The sequence below is a fragment of the Punica granatum genome, chromosome 7 (assembly GCF_007655135.1).
Source record: "Punica granatum isolate Tunisia-2019 chromosome 7, ASM765513v2, whole genome shotgun sequence".
NCBI classification, from domain to species: Eukaryota; Viridiplantae; Streptophyta; class Magnoliopsida; order Myrtales; family Lythraceae; genus Punica; species Punica granatum.
In genome coordinates, this window is record NC_045133.1 from 22,121,374 (window position 1) to 22,146,513 (window position 25,140).

General features: G+C 38.9%; 1 long non-coding RNA gene across 16 annotated transcripts; it reads left to right on the forward strand.

The window, feature by feature from the left end:
* The first annotated feature begins 154 nt into the window (after window positions 1-154).
* Window positions 155-24,268, forward strand: LOC116213987. 16 transcript variants are annotated; one of them, XR_004158208.1, is made up of 7 exons: window positions 155-17,317; window positions 17,408-20,933; window positions 21,110-21,176; window positions 21,312-21,448; window positions 21,534-21,640; window positions 21,752-22,955; window positions 23,839-24,268. It is a non-coding gene; the product is annotated as an uncharacterized LOC116213987 (long non-coding RNA). The 16 variants fall into 16 exon arrangements; XR_004158200.1 differs by having other exon boundaries at window positions 155-12,977; window positions 13,084-13,147; window positions 13,253-17,317; window positions 17,408-21,448; XR_004158203.1 differs by having other exon boundaries at window positions 17,408-21,448; window positions 21,752-21,782; window positions 21,981-22,955.
* The last annotated feature ends 872 nt before the right edge of the window (window positions 24,269-25,140 follow it).

Below are 25,140 nucleotides of genomic sequence, written 5' to 3' on the forward strand. Positions count from 1 at the left end.
CTTCTTGCGGACTGCCTTTTTATGACCGAGGACCCAATCCAACGCGGCAACATCTAACCGCCAGTCGATTAGGTCAGATCTCTACCGTCCATCCTCGATCGCACCGCCTAATCTCTACCGTCCATCCCCCTCCAACTCCTATAAATGACCCCCCCCCAGCATCGTCTTGTCTGCTCATTCCCCGTCTATTTCTGTCTCTCAGAGGCAGACGGGGACGAGAGAGGGAGGTCGAGGAGATTCCGTAGGTTATGTCGATCTCCTCCTCCGGCGTTCTTGTTCATCGTCGATATAGGGTTTCCGGTCTCAGGTTGATCATGGTGGTTATCCAGGCTCGGAGTAGGATTGATGACGGTGGATGAAGTAGATCTTATCCTTTCCCGCGAAGGCTCTCTGATCGATTCTTCCTTTCTGCGCTTCCTAAACTTCAGCTTTCCCTTCCAATTGATTTTTAATTACTGTGTGGCTGGGGATTTTTAGTTTTATGCGTTGTTCCACGCAGTTTGATCAAGCTTCGTGGGGGATCAGCGGAGTCTAAAGCTTACGAGAAGCTTCTGTTTGGATTCAGTCCTCGTTGCTTTCGATAACTGGATTTGACTCTTGATTTCAGTGAATTCTCGTGTCGCCTGGGATTTATCGGTAGTTTATGCGCTATTTCTACGCAGTTTGATCAAGCTTTGTGAGGGATCAACGAAGTGTAGAGCTTACGAGAAGCTTCTGTTTGGATACAATCCCCCAATCTTTTGATAATTGGATTTGACTCTTCCGATTTCGGTGAATCCTCGTGTCTTCTGGAATTGATCGGTAGTTTATGCTTTCTACGCAGTTTGATCAGGCTTTGTGGGGGATCGGTGGAGTTTTAAGAGCTTCTGTTTGGATTTGGATTGGATCCTCCTCTCTTTCGATAACAGGATTTGACTCTTTTTGATTTTGGTGAATTCTCGTGATTTTGATGTTGCCTTGTCGGCCTGCGCCGCTGATTTGTGGATCACGTGTTGCAGATTATGGGTCGTTCTACATAGATTCCTTGATCAGGCCTTGTGGAGGATCAGCCGAGTCTAGAAATTCTGAGAAGCTTCTCTTTGGCCTGGATCCTCCTTTCTTTTATCAACTGGATTTGACTCTTGATTTTGGTGAATTTCGTGATTGTTGATTGCTATGTCAACCTGGAGGGTCTGATTGGTGGATCGCGTATTCATGCAGATTCTTTTCCCGTAGTTAACGCTTGAGACGGGGGTTGCCTGCGACTGTGGTTGGGATCGGTTTAGTGTTCTAATCTCAGCTGTTTGGTTTCATACTCAGTTTGAGTTTATTGGCGAGCTATCATATTTGGTCAATACCACCCGCAATTTCGGTTGTGTTTTCTTCATCAGATTTGAGTCAGATGGATGAAGTTCAACGAAATAGATCTCTTCATCAGTGAAGACTTTGGGCGATTTTGGAGCTTTCTGAATGATTAATAGATCCTTTGCCACTGCTGAATGACTGATCATGCGTATTGAGCAAACATGGGATAGCTTGCGTTTGAATCTCTGATGACCTTAGCTCATATCTTTGACTGATGGTTCTTTTGGGGAGTTCTTTTGATTGTTGACCTTGTTTTGTCAATCTGGAGCTTTGATCTTTGATCACGTATTTGTGCAGATCCTTTTCTGCTTGATTGTAGTTCATGCTTTTGGTAGGAGCTGCATGCGGTCGGAGAGTCGATTGGTTTTGTGTTTCAGTTTTGGTGGTTCAATTTGATTTGATACTTGGTTTTTGTCTCTTCATGAGCTATATCCGGTTGATGATTTCCCCCAATGTCTGTTTTGTTGTGGTTGTCAGATCTAATATTCAGACAGATGAGGGGCAGCAAAGTCGTTCTTGATCAGCGCTGGCATTTGTTTGGAAACTATATTTTCCCAACGATCTTGAATTACTTCTGTGTTTTCTCTTGGTTCTTTTTATGGTCAAGATTACTTTCTAAAACTGGTACTTACGTTAGGAAAGTCTGTCTTGCAGAATCTTAAATGAACGCTCACGCTCATAGGTCCTACATGGATTGGGAAAGCCATTGATTCTTTGTTGGTTAACAATTTTGTTTGTTGCATTGTGGTTTTCTTTTTTTCCTGAACTATTATTTTCTTGTGGTTTGCAGGGACATTATTCCTGGATGGTGATATTTCCCGTTTTGACATCCGGTTATTTTGTTCCCTCTTTCAGGCTATTTCTCTTTCTGCTAAAGTTTATTGCCTGGTTATTGATGATGTTTTCCTGTGTGGATCGGTGCCTGCCCATATCGTTTTCCAATGGTTTGAGGTTGGATATGTGTGCATATATATTTCTTTAAAAATGCTCAGGACTCTCTTCCCCTAACTATATATTTTTTCATGGTTTATTCTGTCACCGATGAATCCAGAAACTTTTTCGAAGGATTACGCTATACTGTAATGTGCAGATTTTTTCGCTGTAATTGGGACGGCTAGAAACAATTGATAAGTTGAATGTTCTTTGTTCATTTCAAATTTTTGAACTATAATAATTTCTAGGGTCTATGGATGCTCTCAATTCCATTCCTCTGGCTATTTTCATGTCAGGTCCAGGTCAAAGATGAGGTTGGAACTTTATCTTCTTGGCAAAGGCTTCAGAACGTTTTGGGGGACATATATTACTCCTTCTCTTTTTCTTTTATTTTATATTATTTTCATTCATTTCTTTCGGATCCAAACCTTTTGGTTTTAACCTTGAACTTATGCATATATTTATGCACATTGTGCAGATTCTCTGGTTACACTTTGGAACAGATGAGTCCTAGCATAGTTAGAAACTGCTGTGTTTGGATACTCTTCCTCTTCAATTACTATGACCTATTTCTTCAATTTTAGCAGACTTCTATTCAATGTGAAACTGCCTCGTCAACCAAACTTAATTTTTAGGATGGTGTCATGCAGATATTCACGTCGCTTTTATTGGAGAAGAGTGGCATCTTGGGATCTTTATGAACTTCTGCTTGGGAACTCTCATTTCTCCCTAATTTTTAAACAGATTCTTTTTCCTCACAAAATTCATTCATTGTTCAATTGCTGCCAGGGGAGTGATATTTGTTTTCGGCTGGTTGTGGTGTAGGAAAGTGACGTAAGGACTCAAAACACTTCAGAGTGTGGCCTGATTAGTGGCGAAGTTTTACTCTGGGGGTTTTCTTGGACTTTTGTGTTTTCGATGTGATCTTGAAAGATATCACAGCTGCAGTGATGACATTGGATTTATCTGGTTCTGTCGTAGGTTCAAAATTTGATTCTCTGTTAATTCTTCTATCATGGACAAAATCCTTTTGTGCACACTTCATCTCCATCCACAATCAAGGCAAGTTGAAGGATGCACTGGCTTTGCTCATGCATAGGATCCAGCAGTCTGGGGGATTTCTTGAACTAGTCTCTCCCCTTCTTTTTATTTTTTTAAGCAATGCTTAAATGTCAGCCAGAGAAGTGACTTGCTTTTGGTTGGTTCCGGTGTAGGATGATCACGATAATTCAACTTTGGATAGTGGCCTTTATCTGCGCTGGAGTTTTGATTATAGGGGTTTTCTTGGACCTCTTTTTTTTTTCAAAGTGATCTTGAAAGATATCACGTCTAAAGTGACATATTCGTTATATCTGGTTCTGTTGTAGGAAGAAACTAGACCTTTTTCACACTTCTACATGGACAAAATCTTTTGAAGCATAAAGGACGCAACGGCTTTGTTCAAGGATGGTTTCCAGCAATCTGGGGGTTCTCTTGAACTATTATGCTTTCTGATAAGCCATGATTGTATGCAGTCAGAGGAGTGATACATGTTTTTGGTTGGTTGCAATGTAGGATGGTGATAAAAGGACTGAACACTTTGGTTCGGGGTCTCAGATATGCTGAAGTTTTGATTATAGGGGGTTTCTTGGACTGTGTTTTGAGATCTTGAAAGATGTCATAGCCAAAGTGATAACATTGGTTTAATCTGGTTATGTTGTAGGACGGAAGTACAATGGCGAGTCTCCTAGACAAGGATTTTGGAGTTTGATCTTTCGTCGTTATCGTGAAATCTCTACCTGTGGGTGTCGTTTCCTGAGTGTTGATTTGTATATATTTCTCACTTCTAGGGTTGATGGAAGATTGATTCCCGAGCAGATGGCTTATTGTGGAATTTGTGGTCAAGAGGCTCAAATACTACTACTACTTTTTTTTTTCCTTTTCTGTTTTGGTTATCATCTGACAGAAGCTGGCATTAAAGAGATTGGTTCCTTTTCAGTTAACAATAGATTCTCAGTTCACGGATTCCTCTTTCTGTATATGTCACTTCAAAAGGTGTTGATTATGTCTCTAGAGTTACCCGTTAATGGTTTCCTTTTCTACACAATGGTGGTGGTTCCTGTTCCATAGAAGGCAGTTCTCGCATCACATATTGGAGATATTGGTGCAGAATTAATCTTTTTTGGCTAAGGCTTGGGCATTTCAACTTCTTTCTTTGCTTTGGATATTTTGTTTTATTACAGAAAGGTTCCGAATGTTTGGAGTTCAACCTGAAGCTTATTCTTAGCATTATGCACATGGTGCAGATTCTTTTATCTTGCGTTTCGGGGTGCAACGGAAATAATGGCATGCAAAGAGTGCATACTTCTTCCCTTGAATGATTAAATATAACTATTCTCTTAGTATTTGTCGTAACTGCCTCCACCACTTGGATCTTGTTCTTATGATCATGTTGCAGATGCTTCAGCTGCTAAAGACATTTTATATCCCTCGCTTGGAGGAGAGTGTGGGCTTTCTTCGATGTGGTTGCTTTGTTGTTTCTCACTTCACACACATTTTGGAAGCCTTTCTTTTGGGTAACCCTATTTTCCAGTTTAATTTTGTGTTGATTTGATAGTTTGATAACATGAACAAGAATCTGGTTTTGCATCTCTCTTTTTTTACTCTATTTTTTTTCTTTTATTTGGAAGGGCTTGGATACAATTGATCTATTTGATATGCTGGCAGACACTTATATTTTGGACTGGTCATTTTCTATCTCAAGTCTTGGTTTTGGCCTGTCATGTAGCAGCAGTTTGTGTAGGATGACGGGATTTGCAGGTGTTTTCACTATTTTCTTGTGGGTTTTCTAAAACATTGGGAATGTTTAGCTATGTATCTCTGCCGTTCATTATACGGTGCAGTGGAGCTGATGGAGTCACCATGGAGTCCAAAGTTTCTTGGGGTCATTTAAGATTGGAGATGATTAATTTTCCTCATTGGATCAGTTTCTGCGGTTGGAGATGATGATGGTTTATTGAAATGGATTTGTCTTTGCCGATTTTGCGACTCCCCTCTTTTTCCTGAAATTGTGGCTGCGTACTACGTGACCGAGGATATTATACATCTGCTTGAAGTTTTTTCTGCTTCTGAGCTGCCTCTCATTCTTCAGCATTTAATGCAAAAGGTTGAAGGAATATCTGTCCGTTGGTTGTATTCCTCTCCTTTTTCTGATCAAACTGGTTTATGGGCTTTAACAGTAAAGCACACACATTGATGAGGTTGCTTTCTAGGCTTCACACCTCTATCTGCTGTTGGATTTCGTGTCGTCGTTGGCTCTCTCATGTTGGAGGATGTAATATGGTCTTCTTGGTATCTTTTCCTTGGCTGGAGTTCTTTTGATGAATGCCTCTCTCTTGCGGTTGCGGCCACTTGTGTCTTCTAGCTTGCTTCGGTTTTTAACTCCAGTCTCTACAAATATTGATTTGGATTGATGCGGGATTAGTTGGCTATTTGTGGGGAGATTCTTCTTGTTACTGATTTATCATATGGGAGTTGATGCCGAGAATTTCATCTCAATGCACGATAGCTCTAGTGCTTGTGTTTCTTTGGGTTTCTCTGGTGTTTGCTCAGTTTTTGAAGTACCTTCAGAGTTGGGAGCATGCATGAAGTTCTATTCTTAATTTAGAAGAAGTTTTGTCCTAATGTTGGATTTTATGTATAGTGGTTTATATATGGCTTAGAGATCTTAGCCTTTTTCTTTCAATTGGTTGATATCTTCTTTCTCTGTTACTATAGATGGTAAATAGTTTATCAAATATGAAACTATCGGAGATGCATTATTTATTTCTCGTATCTTCTGTTCTGTTGAAAATTCTGTAAAGATAAGCTGAGGTTGCTGGTGGGATTGATTCCTTTGATTGCTAGTAGATGTTTCGAAAAATGATTGATTATTGCAAAATTGTCAAATTTAATTTTGGATCGATTCTTTAGAGCTCGTGTGACTTTGTTTATGGCCAATAATGGTCATTAGTCCCCAATAGGTAGAGGCTGCAGGGGGCTTCTCATTTTCATTTCAGGTCTGGTCTCCAAGTTTGCAGGTGCGGCAGGTATGATAAATATTAATATCTGATATTATAATTATAATTATAAAGAACTACGTGGGCTCTGATCCTCTCGGGGGTACGTAGGCACCCACATAATTTGTGGAGTTCGAGCCCAATTAATTATAACCCACTTCCCCCCAATTCGTAGTTGCCCGTCTATTTGTATGAGTTCAGTTTTTGGAATCTTTGTTGGTTGAGTTTTAGTTTGATATATTCCATTCTGCTATTGCCACAACAAATGATCTGTATCGGAGGGGATGGTGTTTGGTGTGCATTATTAAGGCCAAATAGAGCTTATTTTGTAAAATTATACCTTAGAAGCTTTTAGAAAATGATGTGACGATCTTTAGGTCGAGTGATTTTTTTGTTAGGTTTTATTGAAGTTTGTTGCAAAGTTGATATGATATGTGTGATCTCTTTTTTGTTTTGTTAACTGAGTGTAGATTCAATCAACTTTTAACAGAATAGTGCCAGTTCAATTAGACGACTGCTGAGTTACAGATATGTGAACAACGAATTGGTGGTCAGTACCTTGTCAACGTTTTAACTATAAGTTCATCCCCGAGTGCTCTTTGTTAATCAAAATTCTTTAGAAATTGTATTTGTTTTGCCAAGTTGGAATTCGCATACAACGTTTGCTCATCTGCAACTTGAAGTTTCTAGGAATCCTCTCTAGGATCCAATTATTTGGAAAGGTTGGGATTTTGCATGACACTTTGCGTCAATCAAACACAGCTCAAAACTCTGTTTTCTTAATTAACATAAGTTCCAACTTTGTGGGGTAGTGACCAACAGCTTTTTAAATGTGCTTAGAATAGTTTTTGAGCCTCTTACTAATGATTAGACTTGCGTGATTTAGTTGTAGGATTAAGAATGTTTAAGCCTCAATATATGGATTGGGTCCAGTTGACTATTCTGATATGTTGACAGATGACAAGTGGCAATCTTAGGGAAATATGTGATATATGAAAGTGGATTAATCTTACTCGTCTGACCATTTTCTTCTCTAAGCTTACAATTAGAGACAGGCTTTTGTTGACACTCCAGTGGGCACATATGTTAAGGGTAATAAGAGAAATGGATTGCTGTTTTTGGGTTTCAAAATATTTTGGTCAAGGAGAGTGCAAGACAGGTTACATCTGAAATTTTGAAATCAGTTGTCTTTGATCTAACAGTTCAATATATATAGATTTCCGATATCGACAATTCTGTGGGTTCATGAGCTTTTCTTTTGGATATACCTTCTCTTGATTGTATCAGATGATGACTCATGGCATTTTAAAGGAGGAAGCATACCCCTGGTTGGTTCTCTGGTCTCAGCTTTGTTGTCAGTGTTTTCCTCAATCGGTGATCCTCTTGTATATAGTATTGTTTTCTGGATTTACTGGTGGCGGTCTGGCAGATTGTGGTGTTGAGATCTTTTTGAAACCTTGTCTCAATTAATCAGAGATAGTATTTCCTGTTAGTATCGCTTTGGAACATCACAATGAGGAGCTATAGGAAGTGCAAATCAGTCACAGGAACGAACTAATTCGGTGCACTTACTGGTAGGATTATCTTAAAATAATATGAGCCAGGATGAGAGTTCTCCCTTAATGCATGTGGGTAATTGTGCGTTAGATTCTTGATAGCTGTTGTCTACCCAATGTTCATGTTTGACTGTGCTCCTCACTGCAGAGTTCATCGGATGATGGGGGCGTTGGTAAAAACTTTGTTCCGAGAGAATAATAAGTTGAATCAATACATCAATGCTTATTATAAGTTAAAATGGAATATTCTTATTAGAATTGCGGGTCCTGGTCCCTTGGCCTCCGTGTATGCTCCATGGATCTTTTTCATTTCAGGTCTGACTTGATTTTTCCTAGGGCGTGACAGGTATGTATTCATTATCGTTTCTAAAAGAACTGATCCTCGTACCAATGTAGGCACCCATACACCTGTGGGGTTCGTGTCCAGCTTCATCCCCCCCCCCAAAAGTTTTTTTCATTTTTGTACTCCAATTATGTTTTTTGCATGTGTTTGATGTGTATATATATGTACGTCTGCTAAATATCGAAACTGTTCTGTTTGGAAGGGAAATGATTCTACACCCTGGTTTGTGATTCGTGGCTTCATCACCGCGTATGGTTGGCCTGTAATTTTGCTTATTTTAGTTCTATGTTCTCCTGAAGTGCTCTGTATTGGAACCTTCGTACCCTCTTGTCAAGGCCTGCCTCTGTTTTGTAGTCTTGAGCCAGGTTGAAATAGAATAATCAGGCAACTCTCAAAACTTTATATCAGCATGATCACTGTCGTTGCTGACTGTAGTAGTAGGGGCCATCAGGGTTCGTTTATTTAGTTTTGGTTTAACTAATCAATTAGTAGTAGTGTTGTTCCCTGTTTTGGACGGGAATGTCCCATTGATATGCATTTGTTGAAAGATTTATATTTATAATAAAAATTTGAACCGAGCTTACCTACAAGGATGTTTATTCTCTATCCAATTTTCATTGAGGTCTGTCTTAGCTCGGAGGCCATTGAGCTAAACATGTCGAGCCTTGTACAAATAGGAAGTCACATTCCATTATCCGATGAGACAGTTCGGCCTTACTTAAGATTCACTGAATAATGTAATTAGTGATGCTTTGAATTCAAAAGGACTTGCTAAATGTTGTAATTAATGATGCTTTTAATTCAAAAATGAACTGACAAGTTGCCGAACGTTGGAAGAAATTGTCCATCATGGGTTTTCTTTCAATAAAGATAATTCTTCTGAAAGGAAAATGGTCAGTGTGTAGCTCAGCCCCTGACGGCCACGTGCGCTCTTCCATGTCGTGAAAGCGGGGTACCAAAATGTTGCATGCATCGTTTCCACCTGGCGGTGGTGGAAATGTAATATGTAGAATCTTGAAACAAAAAAGTGACGGCAAAAAAAAATAAAAATAAATAATATATATATATATATATATGTAGAATCCTCTAATACAATATAATAGCCATGCCAATTTATTGATATCCTTGAGATTGACCATGGTAATGCCAGCTTGGTATAAGTTATGCCATTCTTTCACAGCGATATATTTTTAATTTGTTTTTTGACTTTTAGATATAATCGTATATGTCTTGAATAATTTTCACCGTACTAATGGGGTATGATCCTTGAGGCTGTATTAGCGGCCACTCCGGGGGGGCTGCCCTGGGTAAGCTGCCTCAATCCATCGATGGAGGACCTTAACAATTCGAATCCTCAAGCACGATAAGTTTTTGCAGGCTTTTGTCATTCAATTCCTCTGGAGAAATAACCAACCGGTCTTGGACAGTGTGTTGGGAGGTCCAATCTTATCTTCGTTTTCGACTCGTCAACTTCTCCACCGTCCATTCCCGATATCACCGCCTAATCTCCACCGTCCATCCCTCGCCAGCTCCTATAAATAACCGCCCCCTGCATAGTATCCTCTGCCTCGTACTCCGTCTCACACAGGAGGACGGAGAGGAGAGAGGGAGATCGAGGAGAGTCCGTGGGTTCTGTCAACCTCCTCCTCCGTCGTTCTCGCTCATCGTCGGGTCTCAGGTTGATCGTGGTGGTTATTCAGGTTCCGAGTTGGATTGTTGTTGATGGTGGATGAAGTTGATCTTATCCTTTTCCCTTGAAGGCTCTCTGATCGATTCTTCCTTTCTGCGCTTCCTAAACTTCGTCTTTCCCTTCCGATTGATTTTTAATTACTGCGTCACCGGGGATTTATCGGTAGTTTTATGCGTTGTTCCACGCAGTTTGATCGAGCTTCGTTGGGCATCAGCGGAGTCTAGAGCTTACGAGAAGCTTCTGTTTGGATTCCTTTCTTTCGATAACTGGATTTGACTCTCTTGATTTCGGTGAATTCTCGTGTCGCCTGGGATTTATCGGTAGTTTATGCGCTGTTTCTATGCAGTTTGATCAAGCTTTGTGAGGGATCAACGGAGTCTAGAGCTTACGAGAAGCTTCTGTTTGGATACAATCCCCCCGATCTTTTGATTATTGGATTTGAATCTTCCGATTCAGTGAATCTTCATTTCTTCTGGAATTGATCGGTAGTTTATGCATTGTTCTATGCAGTTTGATCAGGCTTTGTGGGGGATTGGTGGAGTTTTGAGAGCTTCTGTTTGGATTTGGATTGGATCCTCCTCTCTTTCGATAATAGGATTTGACTTTTGATTTTGGTGAATTCTCGTGATTTTGATGTTGCCTTCTCGGCCTACGCCTCTGATTGGTGGATCATGTATTGCAGATTATGCGTCATTCTGCATAGATTCCTTGATCAGGCCTTGTGGAGGATCAGCCGAGTCTAGAGATTCTGAGAAGCTTCTCTTTGGCCTGGATCCTCCTTTGTCTCATCAACTGGATTTGACTCTTGATTTTGGTGAATTTTCGTGATTGTTGATTGCTATGTCAACCTGGAAGGTCTGATTGGTGGATCCCGTATTCATGCAGATTCTTTTCCCGTAGTTAACGCTTGAGACAGGAGTTGCCTGCGACTGGGGTTGGGATCGGTTTTGTGTTCTAATATCAGCTGTTTGGTTTCATACTCAGTTTGTGTTTATTGGCGAGCTATCATATTTGGTCAATGGTTGCCCCCAATTTCGGTTGTGTTTTCTTCATCAGATTTGAGAGTCAGATGGATGAAACGAAATAGGTCTCCTGATCAGTGAAGGCTTCGGGCGATTTTGGAGCTTTCTGAATGATTAATGGATCGTTCGCCACTGCGATTTTGAGCAAACATGGGATAGCTTGTGTTTGAATCTCCGATGACCTTAGCTCATATCTATGATTGATGGTTCTTTTGGGGAGTTCTTTTGATTGTTGACCTTGCTTTGTCAATCTGGAGCTTTGATCTTTGATCACGTATTTGTGCAGATCCCTTTATGCTTGATTGTAGTTCATGCTTTTGGTAGGAGCTGCATGCGGTCGGAGAGTCAATTGGTTTTGTGTTTCAGTTTTGGTGGTTCAATTTGATTTGATACTTGGTTTTTGTCTCTTCATGAGCTATATCCGGTTGATGATTTCCCCCGATGTCTGTTTTGTTGTGGTTGTCAGATCTAATATGCGGACAGATGAGGGGCAGCAAAGTCGTTCTTCTTGATCAGCGCAGACATTTGTGTTTGGAAACTATATTTTCCCAACGATCTTGAATTACTTCTGTGTTTTCTCTTGGTTCTTTTTATGGTCAAGATTACTTTTTAAAACTGGTACTCACGGTAGGAAAGTCTGTCTTGCAGAATCTTAAATGAACGCGCACGCTCATAGGTCCTACATGGATTGGGGAAGCCATTGATTCTTTGTTGGTTAACAATTTTGTTTGCTGCATTGTGGTTTTCTTTTTTTCCTGAACTATTATTGCCTTGTGGTTTTCAGGGACATTATTCCAGGATGGTGATATTTCCTGTTTCGACATCCGGTTATTTTGTTCCCTCTTTCCGGGCTAATTCTCTTTCTGCTAAAGTTTATTGCCTGGTTATTGATGATGTTTCTCTGTGTGGATCGGTACCTGCCCATATCGATTTACAATGGTTCAGGTTGGATATGTATGCATATATTTCCTTAAAAATGCTTGGGACTCTTCCTCTAACTATATATTTTTTCATGGTTTATCCTGTGACCGATGAATCTGGAAACTTTATCGAAGGATTATGCTATACTGTAATGTGCAGATTTTTTCGCTGTGATTGGGATGGCTAGAAAGAATTGATAAGTTGAATGTTCTTCGTTCATTTCAAATTTTTGAACTATAATAATTTCTAGGGTCTAGGGATGCTCTCAATTCCATTCCTCTGGCTATTTTCATGTCAGGTCCAGGTCAAAGATGAGGTTGGAACTTTATCTTCTTGGCAAAGGCTTCAGGACGTTTTGGGGGATATATATTACTCCTTTTCTTTTTCTTTTATTTTATATTATTTTCATTCATTTCTTTCGGATCTAAATCTTTTGGTTTTAACCTTGAACTTATGCATATACTTATGCACATTGTGCAGATTCTCTGGTCACACTTTGGAACAGATGAGTCCTAGCATACTTAGAAACTGCTGTGTTTGGATACTCTTCCTCTTCAATTACTATGACCTATTTCTTCAATTTTAGCAGACGTCTATTCAATGTGAGACTGCCTCGTCAACCAAACTTAATTTTTAGGATGGTGTCATGCAGATATTCACGTCACTTTTATTGGAGAAGAGTGGCATCTTGGGATCTTTATGAACTTCTGCTTGGGAACTCTCATTTCTCCATAATTTTTAAACAGATCTTCGACCTCACAAAATTCATTCATTGTTCAATTGCAGCCTGGCAAGTGATATTTGTTGTTGGCTGGTTGTGGTGTAGGAAAGTGATGTAAGGACTCACAACACTTCGGAGAGTGGCCTGATTAGTGACGAAGTTTTTCTCTGGGTGTTTTCTTGGACTTTGCGTTTTCGATGTGATCTTGAAAGATATCACAGCTGCAGTGATGACATTGGATTTATCTGGTTCTGTCGTAGGTTCAAAATTTGATTCTCTGTTAATTCTTATATCATGGACAAAATCCTTTTGAGCACACTTCATCTCCATCCACAATCAATGGAAGTTGAAGGATGCACTGGCTTTGCTCATGCTCTGGGTTCCAGCAGTCTGGGGGATTTCTTGAACTAGTCTCTCCTCTTCTTTTTATGTTTTTTATTTTTTATTTTATTTTTTTTAAGCAATGCTTAAATTGCAGCCAGAGAAGTGACTTGCTTTTGGTTGGTTCCGGTGTAGGATGATCACAATAATTCAACTTTGGATAGTGGCCTTTATCTGTGCTGGAGTTTTGATTATAGGGGTTAGGGGTTTTCTTGGACCTCTGTTTTTTTTTTTTTTTCCAAAAGTGTTCTTGAAAGATATCACATCTAAAGTGACATATTCGTTATATCTGGTTCTGTTGTAGGATGAAACTAGACCTTTTTCACACTTCTACATGGACAAAATCTTTTGAAGCATAGAGGACGCAATGGCTTTGTTCAAGCATGGTTTCCGACAATCTGGGGGTTTTCTTGAACTATTATGTTTTCGGATAAGCCATGATTGTATGCAGTCAGAGGAGAGATGCATGTTTTTGGTTGGTTGCAATGTAGGATGGTGATAAAAGGACTGAACACTTTGGTTAGGGGTCTCAGTATGCTGAAGTTTTGATTATAGGGGGTTTCTTGGACTGTGTTTTGAGATCTTGAAAGATGTCATAGCAAAAGTGGTAACATTGGTTTAATCTGGTTCTGTTGTAGGACGGAAGTACAATGGCGAGTCTCCTAGACAAGGATTTTGGAGTTTGATCTTTCGTCGTTATCGTGAAATCTCTACCTGTGGGTGTCATTTCCTGAGTGTTGATTTCTATATATTTCTCACTTCTAGGGTTGATGGAAGATTGATTCCTGAGCAGATGGCTTACTGTGGAATTTGTGGTCAGAGGCTCAATTACTTCTTCCTTTTTTCTTTTTTCCTTTCTGTTTTGGTCATCAGCAGACAGGAAACTGGCATAAAAGATATTGGTTCCTTTTCAGTTAACGATAGATTCTCAGTTCGCGGATTCCTCTTTCTGTATATGTCACTTCAAAAAGTGTTGATTATGTCTCCAGGGCTACCCTGTTAATGTTTTCCTTTTCAACACATTGGTGGTGGTTCCTGTTCCATAGAAGGCAGTTCTCGCTGTCACATATTGGAGATATTGGTCCAGAATTAGTTTTTTTTGGCTAAGGCTTGGGCATTTCAACTCCTTTCTTTGCTCCGGATGATTTGGTTTATTACACAATGGTTCCAAATGTTTGGAGTTCAACGGGAAGCTTATTTTTAGCATTATGCACATGGTACAGATTCTTTTATCTTCATTTCTTCTGGAATTGATCGGTAGTGTATGCATTGTGCTACACAGTTTGATCAGGCTTTGTGGGGGATCGGTGGAGTTTTAAGAGCTTCTGTTTGGATTTGGATTGGATCCTCCTCTCTTTCGATAACAGGATTTGACTCTTTTTCATTTTGGTGAATTCTCGTGATTTTGATGTTGCCTTGTCGGCCTGCGCCGCTGATTGGTGGATCACGTGTTGCAGATTATGCATCGTTCTACATAGATTCCTTGATCAGGCCTTGTGGAGGATCAGCCGAGTCTAGAGATTCTGAGAAGCTTCTCTTTGGCCTGGATCCTCCTTTCTTTCATCAACTGGATTTTACTCTTGATTTTGGTGAATTTTCGTGATTGTTGATTGCTATGTCAACCTGGAGGGTCTGATTGGTGGATATTCATGCAGATTCTTTTCCCGTAGTTAACGCTTGAGACAGGAGTTGCCTGCAACTGGGGTTGGGATCGGTTTTGTACTCTAATATCAACTGTTTGGTTTCATACTCAGTTTGTGTTTATTGGCGAGCTATCATATTTGGTCAATACCACCCCCAATTTCGGTTGTGTTTTCTTCATCAGATTTGAGTTAGATGGATGAAGTTCAACGAAATAGATCTCTTCATCGGTGAAGACTTCGGGTGTTTTGGAGCTTTCTGAATGATTAATGGATCCTTCGCAAATGCTGAATTTCTGATCATGCGTATTGAGCAAACATGGGATAGCTTGCATTTGAATCTCCGATGACCTTAGCTCATATCTTTCACTGATGGTTCTTTCGTGGAGTTCTTTTGATTGTTGACCTTGTTTTGTCAATTTGGAGCTTTGATCTTTGATCACGTATTTGTCCTGATCCCTTTATGCTTGATTGTAGTTCATGCTTTTGGTAGGAGCTGCATGCGGTCGGAGAGTCGATTGGTTTTGTGTTTCAGTTTTGGTGGTGCAATTTGATTTGATACTTGGTTTTTGTCTCTTCATGAGCTATATCCGGTTGATGATTTCCGCCGATGTCTGTTTTGTTGTGGTTGTCAGATCTAATATTCAGACAGATGAGGGGCAGCAAAGTCGTTCTTCTTGATCAGCGCTGGCATTTGTGTTTGGAAACTATATTTTCTCAACGATCTTAAATTACTTCTGTGTTTTCTCTTGGTTCTTTTTATGGTCAAGATTACTTTTTAAAACTGGTACTCACGTTAGGAAAGTCTGTCTTGCAGAATCTTAAATGAACGCGCACGCTCATAGGTCCTACATGGATTGGGGAAGCCATTGATTCTTTGTTGGTTAACAATTTTGTTTGCTGCATTATGGTTTTCTTTTTTTCCTGAACTATTATTGCCTTGTGGTTTTCAGGGACATTATTCCGGGATGGTGATATTTCCCGTTTCGACATCCGGTTATTTTGTTCCCTCTTTCAGGCTAATTCTCTTTCTGCTAAAGTTTATTCCCTGGTGTTATTGATGATGTTTCGCTGTGTGGATCTGTACCTGCCCATATCGTTTTACAATGGTTCAGGTTGGATATGTAAGCATATATATTTCTTTAAAATGCTCGGGAGTCTCTTCCTCTTAACTATATTTTTTCATGGTTTATTCTGTGACCGATGAATCCGGATATCGAAGGATTCTGCTATACTGTAATGTGCAGATTTTTTCGCTGTGATTGGCTAGAAAGAATTGATAAGTTGAATGTTCTACGTTCATTTCAAATTTCTGAACTATAATAATTTCTGGGGCCTAGGGATGCTCTCAATTCCATTCCTCTGGCTATTTTCATGTCAGGTCCAGGTCAAAGATGAGGTTGGAACTTTATCTTCTTGGCAAAGGCTTCAGAACGTTTTGGGGGATATATATTACTCCTTTTCTTGCTTCTTTTATTTTATGTTATTTTCATTCATTTCTTTCGGATCCAAATCTTTTGGTTTTAACCTTGAACTTATGCATATACTTATGCACATTGTGCAGATTCTCTGGTTACACTTTGGAACAGATGAGTCCTAGCATACTTAGAAACTGCTGTGTTTGGATACTTTTCCCCTTCAATTACTATGACCTATTTCTTCAATTTTAGCAGACTGCTATTCAACGTGAAACTGCCTCGTCAACCAAACTTAATTTTTAGGATGGTGTCATGCAGATATACACGTCACTTTTATTGGAGAAGAGTGGCATCTTGGGATCTTTATGAACTTCTGCTTGGGAACTGTCATTTCTCCATAATTTTTAAACAGATTCTTTGACCTCACAAAATTCATTCATAGTTCAATTGCTGCCAGGGGAGTGATATTTGTTTTTGGCTGGTTGTGGTGTAGGAAAGTGACGTAAGGACTCAAAACACTTCGGAGAGTGGCCTGATTAATGGCGATGTTTTACTCTGGGGGTTTTCTTGGACTTTTGTGTTTTCGATGTGATCTTGAAAGATATCACAGCTGCCGTGATGACATTGGATTTATCTGGTTCTGTCGTAGGTTCAAAATTTGATTCTCTGTTAATTCTTCTATCATGGATAAAATCCTTTTGTGCACACTTCATCTCCATCCACAATCAAAGGCAAGTTGAAGGATGCACTGGCTTTGCTCATGCATAGGTTCCAGCAGTCTGGGGGATTTCTTGAACTAGTCTCTCCCCTTCTTTTTACGTATTTATTTATTTATTTTAATTTAAGCAATGCTTAAATTGCAGCCAGAGAAGTGACTTCCTTTTGGTTGGTTCCGGTGTAAGGATGATCACAATAATTCAACTTTGGATAGTGGCCTTTATCTGTGCTGGAGTTTCGATTATAGGGGTTTTCTCGGACCTCTTTTTTTTTTTTTTTCAAAGTGATCTTGAAAGATATCACATCTAAAGTGACGTATTCGTTATATCTGGTTCTGTTGTAGGATGAAACTAGACCTTTTTCACACTTCTACATGGACAAGATCTTTTGAAGCATAAAGGATGCAATGGCTTTGTTCAAGCATGGTTTCTAGCAATCTGGGGGTTTTCTTGAACTATTATGTTTTCTGATAAGCCATGATTGTATTCTCTCGGAGGAGTGATACATGTTTTTGGTGGGTTGAAATGTAGGATGGTGATAAAAGGACTGAACACTTCGGATAGGGGTCTGAGATATGCTGAAGTTTTTATTATCGTGGGTTTCTTGGACTGTGTTTTTGAAGTGAGATCTTGAAAGATGTCATAGCCAAAGTGATAACATTGGTTTAATCTGGTTCTCTTGTAGGACAGAAGTACTGGGGCGTCTCCTACACAAGGATTTTGGAGTTTGATCTTTCCTCATTTTTGTGAAATCTCTGCCTGTATCGTTTCCTGAGTGTTGATTTGTATATATTTCTCACTTCTGGGGTTGGTGGAAGATTGATCCGCGAGCAGATGGCTTATTGTTGAATTTGTGGTCAGAAGCTCGATTACTTTTGTTTTTTTCCTTTCTGTTTTGGTTATCAGCGGACAGAAACTGGCATAAAAGATATTGGCTCCTTTTCAGTTAACGATAGATTCTCAGTTCGTGGATTAGTGTTGATTATGTCTCCAGAGCTACCTGTTGATGGTTTCCTTTTCTACACATTGGTGGTGGTTCCTGTTCCATAGATGGCAGTTTTCGCTTCACATATTGGAGATATTGGTCCAGAATTAGTCTTAAGGCTTGGATATTTCGACTCCTTTCTTTGCTTCGGTTGATTTGGTTTATTACACAATGGTTCTGAATGTTTGGAGTTCAACCTGAAGCTTATTCTTAGCATTATGCACATGGTGCAGATTCTTTTATCTTGCGTTTTGGGGAGCAACGGAAATGATGGCATGCAAAGAGTGCATACTTTCTTCCCTTAGTATTTGTTGTCACTACCTCCTCCACTTGGATCTTGTTCTTATGATCGTGTTGCAGATGCTTCAGCTGCTAAAGACATTTTATATCCCTCACTTGGAGGAGAGGGTGGGCACCCCCTTAGACTTCTGTTCGGAAACTCTCTTCCTTGATGTGGTTGCTTTGTTGTTGCTTCTCATTTCATACACATTTTGGAAGGTTTTCTTTTGGGTAACTCTATTTTCCAGTTTAATTTTGTGTTGATTTGATAGTTTGATAACATGATCAAGAATCTGGTTTTGCATCTTTTTTTTTTCTCTAATTTTTTTTCCCTTTTATTTGGTAGGATTTGGATCCAATTGACCTATTGGTATGTTGGCAGACATTTATATTTTGACTGGTCTTTATCACAAGTCATTGCTTTGGCCTGTTATGTAGCAGTAGTTTGTCTTGGATGATGAGATTTGCAGGTGTTCTCATTATTTTCTTATGGGTTTTCTAAAACATTGGGAATGTTTAGCTACATATCTCTGCCGTTCATTATACGGTGCTGTGGAGCTGATGTTTAGCTTCATATCTCTGCTGTTCATTATACGGTGCAGTGGAGCTGATGGAGTCACCATTGGGTTTTCTAAAACATTGGGAATGTTTAGCTACATGTCTCTGCCGTTCATTATACGGTGCAGTGGAGCTGATGGGCCACCATGGTTTAATTGGGAGTCTGGTAAAGTTTCTTGGGGTCATTTAAGATTGGAGGAGATTAATTTTTCTGATTGGATCAGTTGCTGCAATGGAGATGATGATGGTTTATAGGAATGGATTTGTCTTTGCCAATTTTGCGACTCCCCTCTTTTCCTGAAATTGTGGCTGCCTACTACATGACTGAGGATATATACATCTGCTTGAAGTTTTTTCCCTTCTGAGCTGCCTCTCATTCTTCTGCATTGAATGCAAAAGTTTAAAGGAATATCTGTCTGTTGGTTGCATTGCTCTCCTTTTTCTGATCAGATGGTTTATGAGCTTTAACAATAAAGCGCACACATTGATCAGGTTGCTTTCTAGGCTTCACACCTCTATCTGCTGTTGGTGTTTGTGTCGTCAGTCTCTTTCATGTTGGAGGATGTAGTATGGTCTTCTGGGTAGCTTTTCCTTGGCTGGAGTTGCTTTGGTAGATGCCTTTCTCTTGCGGCTTGCGGGCACTGGTGTATTCTAGCTTGCTTTGGTTTTTAGCTCCAGTCTTTACAAATATTGATTTGGGTTGATGCGGGATCAGTTGGCTATTTGTGGGGAGATTCTTCTTCTTGCTGATATATCACATGGAAGTGGACGCTGAGAATTTCATCTCAATGCACGATAGCTCTAGTGCATGTGCTTCTTTGGGTTTCTATGGTGTGTCTGCTCAGTTTTTGAAGTACCTTCAGAGTTGGGAGCATGTATGAAGTTCTATTCTTAATTTAGAAGAAGTTTTGCTGTAATGTTGGAATTTATGTACAGTGGTTTATATAATGGCTTAGAGATCTTAGCACTTTTCTGTCAATTGGTTGATATCTTCTCTCTGTTATTATAGATGGTAAATGGTTTATCAAATATGATAATATCGGAGATGCATTATTTATTTCTGATATCTTCTGTTCTGTTAAAAATTCTGTCAAGATAAGCCGGGGTCGCTGGTGGGATTGATTCCTTTGATTGCTAGTAGATGTTTCGAAAAGTGATTGATTATTGCCAAATTATCAAATTTAATATTGGATTTATTCTTTAGAGCTCATGTGACTCTGTTCATGGCCAATAATGGTCATTAGTCGTCAATAGGTAGGGGCTGTCGGGGGCTTCTCATTTTCATTTTAGGTCTGATCTCCAAGTTTGCAGGTGCGGCAGGTATGATAAGTATTAATATATGATATTATAATTATATTACAAAGAACTACATGGGCTCTGTACCTCTCGGGGTACGTAGGCACCCACATAATTTGTGGAGTTCGAGCCCAACTAATTTTAACCCCCTTCCCCCCAATTATTATTTGTCTGTCTATTTGTATGAGTTCATTAATTGGTTGAGTTTTAGTTTGATATATTCTGGTCTGCTATTGCCACAACAAATGATCTGGTATTGGAGGGGATGGTGTTTGGTGTGCATCATTAAGGCCAAATACGGCTTATTTTGTAAAATTAAACCAAAGCTTTTAGAAAATGATGTGATGATCTTTAGGTCAAGTGATGCTTTTTGTTCGGTTATACTGAAGTTTGTTGCAAAGTTGATTAGATATGTGTGATCTCTTTTTTGTTTTGTTAACTGCGGGTAGATTCAACCAACTTTTAACAGTATAGTGCCAATTCAATTAAATGACTGCTGAGTTATAGATACTTGAACAACGAATTGGTGGTCAGTGCCTTGTCAGTGGTAACTTTAGTTCTTCCCTGAGTGCTCTCTGTTAACCAAAATTCTTTCGAAAATGTATTTGTTTTGCCAACGTGGAATTCGCATACAACGTTTGCTCATCTAGCAACTTGAAGTTTCTAGGAATCCTCTCTGGCATCCAATTATTTGGAAAACTTTGGACTGTGCATGACATTTCACGTCAATCTAACACGATCGAAAACTCTGCTATCTCAATTAATGTAAGTTCCAACTATTTTGGGTGTGACCAACTGCTTTCTGCATGTGCTTAGAACAGTAATTAAGCCTTAGCAGTAGTAATGATTAGACTTACATGTTTTACTTGTAGGATTAAGAATGTTTAAGGATTGGGTCCAGTTGACTATTCTGATATATGAAAACTGATATCCTATTCTGTTGTAGGATATGTTGATAGATGACAAGCGGTAATCTTAGGGAAATATATGATATATGAAAGTGGATTAATTTACTCGTCTGACCATTTTCTTCTCTGAGCTTACAATTACAGACAGGCTTTTGTTGACATCCAGTGGGCACATATGTTGAAGGGTAATAAGAGAAACGGATTGCTGTTTTTGGGTTTCAAAATTTTTTGGTCGAGGTTACATCTGAAATTCTGAAATCAGTTTTTCTCTGATCTAACAGTTCAATATATAGGTTTCCTATGTCGACAATTCTGTGCGTTCATGAGTTTTTCTATACATACCTTCTCTTGATTGTATCAGATGATGACTCATGGCATTAAAAATGAGAAAGCATACCCCTGGTTGGTTTTCTGGACTCAGCTTTGCGGTCAGTGTTTTCCTCAATCGGCGATCCTCTTGTATATTGTTTTCTGGATTTTACTGGTGGTGGTCTGGCAGATTGTGGTCTTGAGATCTTTTCGAAACCTCATCTCAATTAACCAGAGAGAGTATTTCCTGTTAGTATGGCTTTGGAATATCACAATGAGGTGCTATAGGAGGTGCAAATCTGTCGCAGAAGCGAACTAATTCAGTGCACAATGAGGAGCTATAGGAAGTGCAAATCTGTCACAGAAACGAACTAATTCGATGCACGTACTGGTACGATTATCTTAAATAATATGAGCCAGGGGATGAGAGCTCTCCTATCATGCATGTGGTTAATTGTGCATCACGTTCTTGATAGCTGTTGTCTACCCAATGTTCATCTTCAACTGTGCTGCTCACTGCGGAGTTCATCGGATGATGGGGAAGGTGGTAAAAACTTTGTTCCAACAGAATAATAAGTTGAAGGTGAATCAATACATCAATGCTTGTTATAAGTTAAATGGAATATGCTTATTAGAATTGCTGATCCTGGTCCCTTGGCCTCTGGTTGTGCTCCATGGATCTTTTTCATTTCAGGTCTCAGTTGATTTTTCCCAGGGTGTGACAGGTACGTATTCATTATCCTTTCTAAAAAGAACTACGTGGACTCTGATCCTCGTTAGACGAGGTACGTAGGCACCCACACACCTGTGGAGTTCGAGTCTAGCTTCCCCCCCTTCCTTTTTGTACTCCAATTATGTTTCTTGCATGTGGATTGATGTGTATATATATGTCCGTCTGATATCGAAACTGTTCTGTTTGGAAGGGAAATGATGGTACACCCTGGTTTGTGATTCGTGGCTTCATCACCGTGTATTCTTGGCCTGTCATTTTGCTTATTTTAGTTCTATTTTCTCCTGAAGTGCTCTGTATTGGAACCTTCGTACCCCTCTTATCAAGGCCTGCCTCTGGCTCTTGTTGTCTTGGTGGTGGAAAGACCCATCACAAACGAAATAGTGATTGGAAAAAAAAAAAAGAAGGAAAAGATTATGAGAAAAGTTCTTCAAGGAGGAGCCCGACATAAGACACTACTGTGGCGTGCTTCCTTATTGCGCTGCGGCTCTTTGATTTTTATCTATATATATATATATATATATACACACACACTAGTAGGGTTGCCCGGGCAATGCATGGGATAACTAATAAATAAAATTATGCACAATGTATATATGATGGAAAATATATATTACTTGCTTCATAGTTAAACTCTGCTTCAATTTAATATAATCATTATATATTATTTGAAAATTTTGACAATTCAATATTCTTATTAAAAATATATTATGTATTCTTTGATCGATCCTTATTATGTCATTATATTGATGCATCCTATCTATAATATTGTTGACTTAATCAAGTTCTATAAGCAAAATTCCTATTTAAATACTTTATAAATTGGTCTATGAGGTTGAATTAAGAACAATTATATTATATTATTTTATATCATTTAACCACTTAATTAGTACTGATTCAGTGTGTTAACTAGCTAATCAATTAGTGAACTTAATTAGTACTATGTTCCATATGGTGGACGGGGCTATTCTATATATGTATTAGTTAAAGAATTTATAATAAAAATTTGGCCCATGTTGTATGTATACCCTCTTACGTAGAATGTTTATTATTATGTAGCCAATCAAGTCATGGAAATGGAGCGGATTTATCGCTCTCTCGGACATTCAGTATTAGGCAGCTGGCCACATGGAGCTCAACATGTCGAATACTGCTCTGGACTTGCTAGGTAATGTCAGCTTTGCCTCGAAATTAACCATCATGTACGACAAGCCCAAGTAAGGCCGATGTAGCTCGCTATCCATTTACCAATGAAAAGAAAAAGAAAAAGAAAAGCTCGTTGTCCAATTTACTATATTGTGGCTCATTAAAAAAAAAAGGAAAATTTTTTTTAGAGTAAATTACCACATTCACCATCCACTTATTCATTAGCAATTGTTTTTGCTCCTGATATATTTTTACCACCAATTAGCCCCAAATGTTGGCATTCCGTATACCGTTTATACCTTTCCGTAACGGAAAAGTGACGGAAAAGTGACGGAAAAGGTAATGCCGTCCATGAATTTTTCGTCATGGAAGTTAACGGAATGGTATAAATGGTAAACGGAATGTCAACGTTTGGGGCTAATTGATGGCAAAAATATGTCATGGGCAAAAACGATTGTTAATAAATAAGTGGATGACGACAGTGATATTCTACTCAATTTTCTATATTGTGAAAGAAGCCAAAGGAAGAGCAGCTAGCCTTTTTTTTTTTTTTTTTTGAATTTTATGGTAATCTTATTTACTGTTGTTAGGACATTGGAGCATTTTTCCAAAGTGTGATTTTAAGGATATTCCACAAAATAATACGAATCTTGTTGTTTTGCAAGAATAATTAAAATCAAATTGATAATTCACGTTGGGAGAATTTTATCCTTTAGTTAGTCAACTCAGCTCGGATTGGATTAGTCGGGATCAATGAGCTTTCATATACTAGGTATAAACTAGAAAAGATTAAACTGACAAGTATCTTATGAAAGGGAGCATCATTTTACCAAAAGATGATCTTATTTTATTTTAACCCACGAGTTTCTTTCTCATTAATATGAAGAATTCTATTATTTGATAAGGTTATCACTACGACGTGGCATTTTCTCTGTTGGACGGAACTCCATTCTCGTCGAGACGGTAAAGTCATATGTGGTAAGTGAAGAGCTGGAAATTCTTAATAGGAAGAAGATTGAAGCAGCAAAAAAGTAAAAGGAATGTTGGAGATATGTGAACATATATTATGCTCTGGGAACTGTATGATGACATGCCAACTCGGAATTCCGCAAAGCCGATGCCAAAATGTCAAAATGTCGCACCATTAATTCACATCATATATTAGGAAGCCTTGTCAAAATTCACACCATTAATTTTATGGTGATCAAAATTCACATGACATGTATAATGTCTCTGTATATGATCAGTATATATGATGCAATTTCTTTTCGGAATTTTTATTTGGTAGATACTTGTTTCGGAATTTTTTGTTATCCTGATAATTGGTTTAGTCTCCATCTCCTGCGTTGTAAGAACATTTTTCCTTCTGTTTTCCCGCATGCTAAAAATTTAATGCAAAACTCGCATGCATAATTTGAAAAATTGGGTCTATACGGATTTGAGTCCATCTGTAATCCAAAAGATTAAAGCTAATAGGTTGCTGAACCTAAGCGTCATATAAACGTGTGGTTTGTTTCTCAAATATTTCACGTGGGACAACATATCTCAACACTCGCCCTCACGTGGTAACGTGTGGTCCAACACGTGCCACGTGCCCTTAAACACCCACCCTTAACAACTGACCACGAGCCGGACATCTTCTTTCGTGCTCGAGCAAGGGGGGACAAATACCAAATTAGTCTTGAGCTCCACATTTGGGCCTTACTATAGGTGCTTCTTTTAGCTATCTAGGAACTCGACCGGGCCACTCTCAAACTTGATTAACATGAGGCACACTCTTGGCCGCCTCGAAAAAAAATTGGCATGGTGTGAGCTCACACGAAGGCACGAAAACATAACCCGCTTTGATATCATATAAAAATTTCACTAGCGTATTGGGCCAATTTCCAACCAAAAGCTCAAGCTAATAAATTGTTGGACTCAAGTCTCATATAAGCTTGTTGTTTATTTTTCAAAATTTTCACGTGAGACAACATATCTCAACATAATTGGTTGTTTTTGGAGAGATTGCAAAACCTTGCAGCTCTAGGAAAAATTATTTGAACACCCTCAAATTCTAAACCTGAGTAAATTACAAATAACATTCTCTTCGAATTTCAATGATTAGATAGCGAAAACTTCCTCAACATGAATTAAAAAAATTACAGCCAATGATATAGTAATATTAAAAAATTTCATAAAATTAGTAAAATAAAAGTACAAACCTG